This window comes from Tursiops truncatus, chromosome 5 (genome assembly GCF_011762595.2).
Source record: "Tursiops truncatus isolate mTurTru1 chromosome 5, mTurTru1.mat.Y, whole genome shotgun sequence".
In the NCBI taxonomy this organism is placed as follows: domain Eukaryota; kingdom Metazoa; phylum Chordata; class Mammalia; order Artiodactyla; family Delphinidae; genus Tursiops; species Tursiops truncatus.
Genome location: NC_047038.1, coordinates 80454123 through 80466235, shown reverse-complemented (window position 1 = coordinate 80466235; position 12113 = coordinate 80454123). Strand labels below are relative to the sequence as shown.

Sequence of the window (12113 nt, the reverse complement as noted above, 5' to 3'; positions counted from 1 at the left end):
GAAGGGGCTAAAAAGCAATGTTTCCCAAAGGGAGGTCATTGAAGCACCTGTTTTAAGTGGTTTAGCCACATATGACACAGAAAAAAAACAGGGATCCCTAGCCATCTGTGCTTAAGAAATATCATATGAAACATAATACCAGGATTCTAATAGCTGAGGTACATTAGTGAATCTCCAAGATGGAAGTGGGGAGGGTGAGAAAATTTCACAAACTAATTTGATCATGGAACCCTTTCTACAGAGGCTGATGGGGTGTAATGTTCTGCTGAACCTGTTATGGGAAACAGTGCTCCAATATTTTTGCAGAGAAAACACATTGAAAAATAATCATGTAGTCCACTGTTATGTTTGAAATGATTAGAAGTGTATTGGGAGGAGAAATTAGGAAATCACAAGAAATTTGGATGTTGACCCATATTTTAATGATTAAAGTATTATTCTCTTGGTATTAGTGATTAGCTCTTTAACAACAACTATAAACCTACATCCAATGGAAAATAATCTAAGATGAAACTCAGCTAGAGTTTACAGATTATTAAAAAGGAAAGTACATTATTAAAATGCCCAAAGTTTTAATTTTGGAAAAATGAAAAGTTTAGGGGAAAAGTTAACTATCAAAATCTTCCATAGCAAGGATAGAGGGCCATCATCAAATTATACTCGATAATAAAATTGATTATTAGAAGAATTTCTCAGGATTCTAATATGATGTCTATAATTATAAACGATTGGTAGGTATTATTGTCAAAATTGTATATAAACTTTATGCTGGTTAATAATCAGCCCTTGGTTACTAAAGCAATTTATTTTAAGGTATTTTAGAAAACCACCTCCCCTTTTCCCCTAATAGTTAAAAATTAAAGGAACAGGGGAACCACACCAGAGCTATGGAAAATTATCTAGTATAGAAATAAAAACAAATCTAAAGCAGTTACTATCCAAAACCATCTACCGTTTTTCTAACTGCTTAAATAAAGAGGAATAGAATGCACGGCTGAAAATTTTACACTATTAAACTGTTTTAGGATTAAAAAAATCAAACCAGCACTGGTCAGTACAACAGACTAAAGTGAAGTTGAGCAGCAGAAGTAGTAAATAAATTTTCATAAAATAGATAAGAATTAATAACAAAATTATTTTAACTAGATGTTAAACTGTTAAATAACTTAGCCTATAAATAGTATATAATTTATGAAAGGTATTTAATTACCTTTTTGTTCCACTTCTATTGGAGAGAGAGAAGTAAAGAGAGAGAGGAGAAAAGAGAATAGATTAATGGTACGATATTGGCCAAGCACTTTTTATTCACCTCTTCCAAACTGAAAGTAAATAATTTATTTCACTCATACTTGCTTTATTGAACATTATGTTTTTTTAAAAAACCCATTCCTCTATAAAATTATTTTTAAGAAACAATCACATTATAAGCTTAAAAATACAGTACAAACTTGGAAAAAATAAGGCAAAAGTTAATCAAGCTAAGACTGAATAAACATACCATTCCAAATTATAGACATAGGGAATACAATATTCATAATAATAACACAAATATTTTCCATGTGAAAGACAGGTTGGTAACTACACATAGAAAGCTTTCAGATAGCTGGGATAGTCTCATTTATTAAATATTATAGTTTATATCACTATTTAACATAATAGTCTTGCTTTTTACCCATCTCAAAAATTGATGTCTTCAGAAGAAACTACTCTGTAATTCATTTCCTAAGGCCTAATATTTTCTATAAGTTGTCAGTATTATGAGAAATGTACTTCATGGGGTGACACATTAACAGGGAATGATCTCATTCTGAATAAACATATTTAGAATCTTTATTGAAGAAAGTTCTATTCCTCACACTCAACAATATTTTATATTATTGTGGAAAAATACCGTCTTTCAGAAAAATCTGTATCTGAAGGTTGATATAAATAATAAGCCACCTGCCCTGGGCTTTTCGGAAATTCCTAAGTGAGCCTTTCAACAAACTCTTAAAAGAATAAATTGGTATCCTCAAACACATTATGGTTATGTATCTTTCAAATTAGATTCCATTATTATTTTAAGATATTGACTAATACAAGTCAGGGAAAATTCAGGGAAATTATAACATATTCATGAAACTCATCAAGCAGCATCTTCTTTATCTTATAAACATTTGTCTCATTGGAGACAATTTGCCTAGATCACAACAAGAAAAAAAAAAAAGAATCAATGGGAAAAAAGAGTCAGGAAAGAATGGGTTCATAATACAAACTTTGGAAAAAAATCACAGATTTCAAGTGATACAAATCTAAGATAATTTCAGTGGAAGGGATAAATTGAGCTACTATGTACAATAAATAAAACTACAGGAAATTTTTAAAACAAGGGAGAAATACCATTTTGGATAGTTACTTTTAGGTGAGATTTTTGTGCATTGACCTAAGCTCATGTCTTCAATTGTTGGCAAAATCACACTCATTTCTCTCCACTGACTTTTTTTGAAAGCTCAGTATCACACGTGTTAGAAGACAAAAATGGAATATATGAAAAGTTATGCTTAGGAAGTTGTAAATGGGGTTCTCTTTTTAAGATTCCTTATCTCATTAATTTACAAATCTTATTTTTAGCAATATTTCTAGGACTCTTAAGAGCTCTATGATACTTATACTGTTAAAATTTATCATCATCCTCAATTATGGATCTTTATCAAGTAACTGTAGTGTTCACTGGACTGTATGCCTCATTATGGGTCAGTTAAAAGCTTTACCTAAGAGATGCACTTCATGCTATGGCTAGATTACTAACAAACCTGAGTTCAGACTGACAACTAGAAGAACAATAACTAAGCACCTTAAAAATTATTTAATCAGAAGAGCTTCAAGATGGCGGAAGAGGAAGCCGTGGAGATCACAGGACATATTTAGAGTGATGAAAGGGAAAAACCTACAACCAAGATTACTCTACCCAGCAAGGATCTCATTCACATTCGACGAAGAAACTAAAACATTTACAAAGCAAAAGCTAAGACAATTCAGCACCAGCAAACCAGCTTTACAACAAATGCTAAAGGAACTTCTCTAGGCAGGAAACACAAGAGAAGGAAAAGACCTACAACAACAAACCCAAAACAATTAAGAAAATGGTAATAGGAACAAACATATAGATAATTACCTTAAGTATAAATGGATTAAATGCTCCAACTAAAAGACACAGACTGGCTGAATGGATATAAAACAAGACCCATACATATGCTGACTACAAGAGACCCAGTTCAGACCTAGGGACACAGACAGACTGAAAGTGAGGAGATGGAAAAAGATATTACATGCCAAAGAAAATCAAAAGAAAGCTGGAGTGGCAATCCTCATATCAGACAAGTAGACTTTAAAATAAAGACTATTAGAAGAGACAAAGAAGGACACTCCATAATGATCAAGGGATCAATCCAAGAAGAAGATATAAAAATAGTAAATATTTATGTTCCCAACATAGGAGCACCCCAATACATAAGGCAAATATTAACATCTATAAAAGGGGAAATCAACAGTAACACAATCATAGTAGGGGACTTTAAAACCCCGCTTTCACCAATGGACAGATCATCCAAAATGAAAATAAATAGGAAACACAAGCTTTTAATGATACATTAAACAAGATGGACTTAATTGACATTTATACGACATTCCATCCAAAAGCAACCAATACACTTTCTTCGCAAGTGCTCATGGAACATTCTCCAGGATAGATCATATCTTGGGTAACATATCAAGCCTTGGTAAATTTAATAAAATTGAAATCGTATCAAGTATCTTTTCTGACCACAACATTATGAGACTAGATATCAATTCTAGGAAATAAATCTGTAAAAAATATAAACACATGGAGGCTAAGCAATTCACTACTTAATAACCAAGAGATCACTGAAGAAATCAAAGAGGAAATCAAAATATACCTAGAAACAAATGACAGTGAAAACACAACGACCCAAAACCTACGGGATGCAGCAAAAGCAGGTCTGAGAGGGAAGTTTACAGCAATAAAATCCTAACTCAAGAAACAAGAAACATCTCAAATAAACAATCAAATGTTACACCTAAAGAAATTAGAGAAAGAAAAAAAAAAAAAAACAAAGTTAGCAGTTAGCAGAAGGACAAACATCATAGAGATCAGATCAGAAATAAATGAAAAAGAAATGAAGGAAATGATAGCAAAGATCAATAAAACTAAAAGCTGGTTCTTTGAGAAGGTAAACAAAATTGATAAACCATTAGCCAGACTCATCAAGAAAAAAAGGGAGAAGACTCAAATCAATAGAGTTAGAAATGAAAAAGGAGAATAACAACTGACAGTGCAGAAATACAAAGGATCATGAGAGATTACTACAAGCAACTCTATGCCAATAAAATGGACAACCTGGAAGAAATGGACACATTCTTAGAAATGCACAACCTTCTGAGACTGAACCAGGAAGAAACAGAAAATATGAACAGACCAACCACAAGCACTAAAATAGAAACTGTGATTAAAAATCTTCCAACAGACAAAACCCCAGGAGCAGATGGCTTCACAGGTGAATTCTATCAAATATTTAGAGAAGACCTAACAGCTATCCTCTCAAACTCTTTCAAAATATAGCAAAGGAAGGAGCACTCCCAAACTCATTCTAAGAGGTCACCATCACCCTGATACCAAAACCAGAGAGAGATGTCACAAAGAAAGAAAACTACAGGTCAATATCACTGATGAACATAGATGCAAATATCCTCAACAAAATACTAGCAAACAGAATCCAACAGCACATTAAAAGGATCGTACACCATGATCAAATGGGGTTTATCCCAGGAATGCAAGGATTCTTCAGTATATGCAAATCAATCAATGTGATACACCATATTAACAAATTGAAGGAGAAAAACCATATGATCATCTCAATAGATGCAGAAAAAGCTTCTGACAAAATTCAACATCCATTTATGATAAAAACCCTTCAGAAAGTAGACTTAGAGGCAACTTACCTCAACATAATAAAGGCCGTATATGGCAAACCCACAGCCAACATCATCCTCAATGGTGAAAAATTGAAACCATTTCCTCTAAGATCAGGAAAAAACCAGGGTTGCCCACTCTCACCACTATTATTCAACATAGTTTTGGAAGTTTTAGCCACAGCAATCAGAGAAGAGAAAGAAATAAAAAGAATCCAAAACGGAAAAGAAGAAGTAAAGCTGTCACTGTTTGCAGATGACATGATACTATACATAGAGAATCCTAAAGATGCTACCAGAAAACTACTAGAGCTAATCAATGAATTTGCTAAAGTAGCAAGATACAAAATTAATGCACAGAAATCTCTTGCATTCCTATACACTAATGATGAAAAATCTGAAAGTGAAATTAAGAAAACACTCCCATTTATCATTGCAACAAAAAGAATAAAATACCTAGCAATAAACTTACCTAAGGAGACAATAACCTGTATGCAGAAATTTATAAGACACTGATGAAAGAAATTAAAGATGATACAAATAGATGGAGAGATATACTATGTTCTTGGATTGGAAGAATTAACATTGTGAAAATGACTATACTACTTAAAGCAACCAACAGATTCAATGCAATCTCTATCAAACTACCACTGGCAGTTTTCTCAGAACTAGAACAAAAAATTGCACAATTTGTATGGAAACATAAGTCACCCTGAATAGCCAAAGCAATCTTGAGAAAGCAAAAGAGAGCTGGAGGAATCAGCCTCCCTGACTTCAGACTAAACTACAAAGCTACAGTAACCAAGTAAGTATGGTACTGGAACAAAAATAAAAATATAGATTAATTGAACAGGATGGAAAGCCCAGAGTTAAACCCATGCACATATGGTCACCTTATCTTTGATAAAGGAGGTAAGAATATACAATGGAGAAGAGACACCCTCTTCAATAAGTGGTGCTGGGAAAACTGGACAGGTACATCTAAAAGAATGAAATGAGAACACTCCCTAACACCATACACAAAAATAAACTCAAAATGGAATAAAGATCTAATTGTTAGGCCAGACACTATAAAACTCTTAGAGGAAAACATAGGCAAAACACTCTATGACATAAATCACAGCAAGATCCTTTTTGATCCACCTCCTAGAGAAATGGAAACAAAAACAAAAATAAACAATGGGACCTAATGAAACTTAAAATCTTATGCACAGCAAAGGAAATCATAAACAAAACGAAAAGACAACCCTCAAAATGGGAGAAAATATTTTCAAATGAAGCAACTGATAAAGGATTAATCTCCAAAATCTACAAGCAGCTCATGCAGCTCAGTATCAAAAAAACAAACAACCCAATCCATAAATGGGCAGCAGACCTAAATAGACATTTCTCCAAAGAAGATATACAGATTGCTAACAAACACATGAAAGAATGCTTAACATCACTAATCATTAGAGAAATGCAAATCAAAACTACAGTAAGATATCGCCTCACACTGGTCACAATGGCCATCATCAAAAAATCTACAAACAATAAATGCTGGAGAGGGTGTGGAGAAAAGGGAACCCTCTTGCACTGTTGGTGGGAATGTAAATTGATACAGCCACTATGGAGAACAGTATGGAGGTTCCTGAGAAAACTAAAAATAGAACTACCATACGACCCAGCATTCCCACTACTGGGCATATACCCTGAGAAAACCATCATTCAAAACGAGTCATGTACCACAATGTTCATTGAAGCTCTATTTACAATACCAGGACATGGAAGCAACCTATGTGTCCATCGACAAATGAATGGATAATGAAGGTTAGGCACATACATACAATGGAATATTATTCAGCCATAAAAAGAAACGAAATTGAGTTATTTGTAGTGAGGTGGATGGACCTAGATTCTATCATACAGAGTGAAGTAAGTGAGAAAGAGAAAAACAAATACCATATGCTAACACATATATATGGAATCTAAAAAAAAAAGGTTCTGAAGAACCTAGGGGCAGGACAGGAATAAAGACGCAGATGTACAGAATGGACTTGCGGACATGGGGAGGAGGAAGAGTAAGCTGGGACGAAGTGAGAGAGTGTTATGGATATATGTACACTACCAAATATAAAATAGATAGCTAGTGGTAAGCAGCTGCACAGCACCAGGAGATCAGCTCGGTGCTTTGTGACCGCCTGGAGGGGTGGGATAGGGAGGGTGGGAGGGAGGGAGACACAAGAGGGTAGAGATATGGGGATATATGTATATGTATAACTGATTCACTTTGTTATAAAGCAGAAACTAACACACCATTGTAAAGCAATTAAATTATACTCCAGTAAAGATGTTAAAAAATTATTTAATCAAAAGCCAACTGTTAAAAAAGGTATCATAAAAGATTATACTAATACCCATTAAAATAATGAATTTAATGTGATTTCAAAAGTGCAAAAATTTTTTTAATCAATAGTCTCAAAAGTTTGGACTTGAGGCCCATTTTACAATGAAGTTGGAAGTTTGGAGTGGAATCTTACACTAAAGTTGACATTTTTCAAGCACTAGCCTATAAAGGGATTTCTAGAACTAATTTCATTATTTGAAATACCTCTAAATATATATCCTTTGAATTATATATGAAGGTATTTATATTCTACAACATAAAATGTACACTCACACAACTTTAGTCTTATTCCACATAAAATTCTTCAACTTAGATTGCAATTGCCCTAGCTTCTTGGTGATTAGTATTTCTCTCTCCAAGAAATATTTAATGAGGAAGATGGCATATATGGTAAAAAGTATTGATAAGGTATTTATTATAGTCTATAAATACTATTTTACAATTCAATGGACATTTTTATTTTTCCAACAACTTTTACCTCTTTTTTTCTAAATTGTCATTAGGTAAAATTTAACTTTTAATTCTCTGGTCCTGGTCTAATGTGAAGAAATTGGCAGCAACTGTAGCATAAGTAAAGTGTGCCTCTGGTACTGCAGGTGACTCAAAATGAAGATTTATTAGGCAGTTGTACTTCGGAGAAAATTATTATGGTCTTGCCTATGTCGTGACTGGCTGTAGCCCATTCATCATTTATTTGCTAGTTTCAAGACTAAAGTAAAATATCCTATAATTTTAGTTGAAGTAAGTACACACAAATCAAACTCCCATAACAAAAACTGGCAAGGCAAACATGATTCGTCACTGAAAAGCTTAGTAACATTTAGGATTGGCCAGTCATTGCCCATTATCTAATTCTGATGCTAGAAGCTTCCCTCACCTGAAAAAATAAACAAAAAACATGCAAACAAACTGCCTGCATACAGAAAACATGCTTACCACTGTATCCTTCACAAGTTCACAATGCCTGGCACATAATACATACTTGATGAACAGCTATTGAATTAATACAAAATCCACAGAGGTGATTAATTCTGCTTCTCGATATTTTAAGCATGTAGTAAAAAGAAAAACGTGGCGAAAGAGAATCTGGACTTGTTATATAGACTCATACGTGCAATGCATATCTGCATGATGTCTTTCAATATTTCAATGCATGGGGAGGAAAGTAAAATTTATAAGCAGTTTGTTTCTTCAACTCATTAAATGTAAAACCAGAGCAAAAAAAAAAAAAAAAGGCAAAGAGGAAAAAGTATATGAATGGTTCCGAGGGTTATATTGGCAAGAAAAATTTGTTGCTATAAAACAGCCTGTGACAATCTAAAACCACAAGTGGAAAATACTCCCTTTGCTCCTCTCTGTTATGAGATCATAAATAAATGAATTGTATGACAACTCTGCTAGGCCTTCTTTAGGACCTCTTGTCTTTACCCTGGTCCAATATCCTGAATTCCACATTATAGCTGTCGTTGTTCATGTCCAAATTTCCTTGGAACTAGTTTCTCTCCTTTCCTCTCTTCACTTTTAACTCCCAAACTATTTTCATTGTCCATTCAACCTCCATAACTATATTTATGTATTTCCTTAAAGTGATTTCCTTGTTGTCCTTTGTCCTCCTTAACATCTCAAGCTATATATCCTGTGGTTAGAGTAAATGACAAATTCAGACCAAGCGTAATTGTATTCTGTATAAAAGGAAGAAACAGGGAAAAAAAAGAAGAGTAAATTTTCCCTTCATTCCCCAACAGTTCATAAAATAGATATAGTCATGTTATTGTTTAGAAAAATAAGATGTTATTAGTTCTATATTAGCTCTGTCCATATTTGTACCATATGCAATACTTTTGAATTGTGTTCCTTAATTAGAAAAGGTATAGATGAGAGAGCATATGCATGCATTGCCAAGTTTTTTTTAAGTTGTATTGCAAATTACAGAGAAATAAAATTGTTGCACGCCAAAAATTGTTAGAACTAAATTGCTATAACTAAGAACTATGAAATTGTCTCTAATTCTAATGTAGCTTAAAATTTCTTTTCTTTTAAACTGCAAGTCATACAACACATTTTCTATCTATGATTTAAAGGTTCCAAATGAGTAGAATGTTATAATACAATGATGCCTCTGGATCTCCGTAATATATAAATAAAAAGATACTTATGAGTAGCATAGGATAGTAATGAAATATTAAATAATTTATAAACAAATATTTTCATCATTGAAATGTAGTAGTTTTGTTTTTGTTTTTGCGGTACGCAGGCCTCTCACTGCTGTGGCCTCTCCCGTTGCGCTCCGGACGTGCAGGCTCAGCGGCCATGGCTCATGGGCCCAGCCGCTTCGCGGCACGCGGGATCCTCCCGGACCGGGACACGAACCCGCGTCCCCTGCATCGGTAGGTGGACCCCCAACCACTGCGCCACCAGGGAAGACCATGTAGTAGTATTTTGAACAGAATTATTTTCTTGGTTACATTTGGCTTAGACTATGAAAATACATTTGGGTACACTTATCACAGGCCAGCTGGGCAGTTAAGGAGATGGCAGAAAGCCAAACTAAGTAAGTAATAAGCAAATCAGTCTTTGATGAAAATTTGCCAGTGCATTACCTACAAACAAAATCATCTATAAGTGGATAACCAAAAGTTCACAGTAATATTTTATATCAGTATAGTACTAAGTAAACAAAATGTTTTCATATGAATCACTTGCTTTAATTCTTTAAACAACACTGTGATGTGGTGCTAGTTACTACCATATCAGAGATAAGTCAACTGAAACTCAAAAGGATTTGACCGAGGTCAACAGTGGTAGGTGGCAGAGTCCTATCATTTGTCTAATATCATACACTGGTTCTCACAACATGTAAACTCAATGAAACACAGTTTGTTGCATTCTTGCTCTCCGTTTCCTTTCTGTCACCAAATCCAAGCAGGAGTGTACTTTAGAGGAGATAAATAACATAAAAGGAAACTCCCTAAGCTCAGGCACTGTGTCTGTTATAAAAACTAACAATAATTAAGTATGTACCACATGCCACATATTGCATATGATACTAATTTAATCATCTCACAACAACATTATGAGGTAGATATTCTCATTATCTTAAGTTTTCAAATGACAAAACAGGCACAAAGGTGCATGGATATTTTGTTAATAAGTAGCAGAGCTGGAATTCAAATCCAAGTTTTGATCTTATTCATCACTGCATCTTCAATGCCCAGCACACAGAAAGAGCTCAATTAATATTTCTTACGCCTCCATGCAATGATGAATTGCGCTGTGGTATTTTCAAAGAAAGGAACTGAATGTCATACTTTTCAGTGCTATCAAGCCTGAGAATGGTGATGCAATCCATATCTCCAGAGAAGATAAAATAATAGAAAAAATGGGTTCCTCATTTCTTGGTCAAGGAAACGAGATATTTCTTATCACCAGAAACAAACCAGTTCTGAATACCTCATGTCCTGTTAATTATTATTCTGAAGCAGAGAAAATTCTCTCTTCTTCCATTTCACATCCACCAAGAAAATACAGAAGCACTTCAATAAACAGAAATAAAAAGATCTATGAAGTTCATTAATTTTTTGGTATATTACATATCAAAAATTCTGACAGACATCTGTCTCTTTCAGTAAACAAAGTGCTAATCCTTTATTTAATGAAAGCTGAGCTGCAGCTCAGCTTCTAAATTATGTTTTTCAAATGATACCCATGCATCAGTGAAGAAAAGTGCCGCTCAAGCACCTTGTATTACAATGGCTTTACATAATGTGTTTCCAAAATTATCACCTCCTAATGAATTTCATCCTGGAGTGTGTAGACTGAAAATGTCAATAATTCATAAAATGCTTTCACTAGTCCCATTATAATTTAAGCACTTAAATACAATATCTATAGATGCTGCAGAAAATGAGACTGCCTTTTATTTTGTATTAACTTTCCATTCCATTGATGTATCTGTAAAATCTTTCAAACTGTTAATTTAGCCATTTAAAAGAAAATGGTGCTATTAGTTGACTCCTTTGTGAATCTATTGGTAATAGCTTCTAGTGAAAATAGTAATTTTCAAAGTTATTATTGGTAACAGTTAAAGTCAACAACATATTTGGTTCATCTAAGATGTACCCTTGTCATGATTTGTCACCACTATGTAAAAACCATGTGGCATTTAGACTTGCTAAATAAAAAACAAAGGCAGAGTCCCCTCAGAGAGTACTAGACTATATATGCATATTTATATATTAGATCCGCTGACTGCATTTTTTTATGTGAGAGGCCCTCAGAGCTGTGAATATAGAGATAACTAATAACAATCATAATACCTAACAGTTACTGAACATATACTCTGTGAATAGTCATCCAGTAGATCATTTTCTTTAATCCTCAAAGAAACTGGATTTGCTGGTACTATTATGAATATGTTACAAGGGAGGAACTGATCTCTGCCTTAGGGAAGCTTATAATAAGTGGTGATTTTCAGTTTACCAATAACTGGTATTCAGTTTACCACCAGTAAGTTCCTTTTAAATGCTTTCAAAGGAGCTAGTATAAAAAGATTAAAAATAGACAAGAGGGCTTCCCTGGTGGCACAGTGGTTGAGAGTCCGCCTGCCGATGCAGGGGACACGGGTTCGTGCCCTGGTCTGGGAAGATCCCACATGCTGCGGAGCGGCTAGGCCTGTGAGCCATAGACGCTGAGCCTGCGTGTCCGGAACCTGTGCTCTGCAACGGGAGAGGCCACAACAGTGAGAGGCCTGCGTACCGCA

General features: G+C 34.3%; 1 protein-coding gene across 1 annotated transcript in view; it reads right to left on the bottom strand.

Moving 5' to 3' along the window:
* The window catches only part of ADGRL3 (adhesion G protein-coupled receptor L3), an 874918-nt gene that overhangs the window by 331984 nt on the left and 530821 nt on the right, over nucleotides 1-12113 (bottom strand). The window lies entirely within an intron of this gene.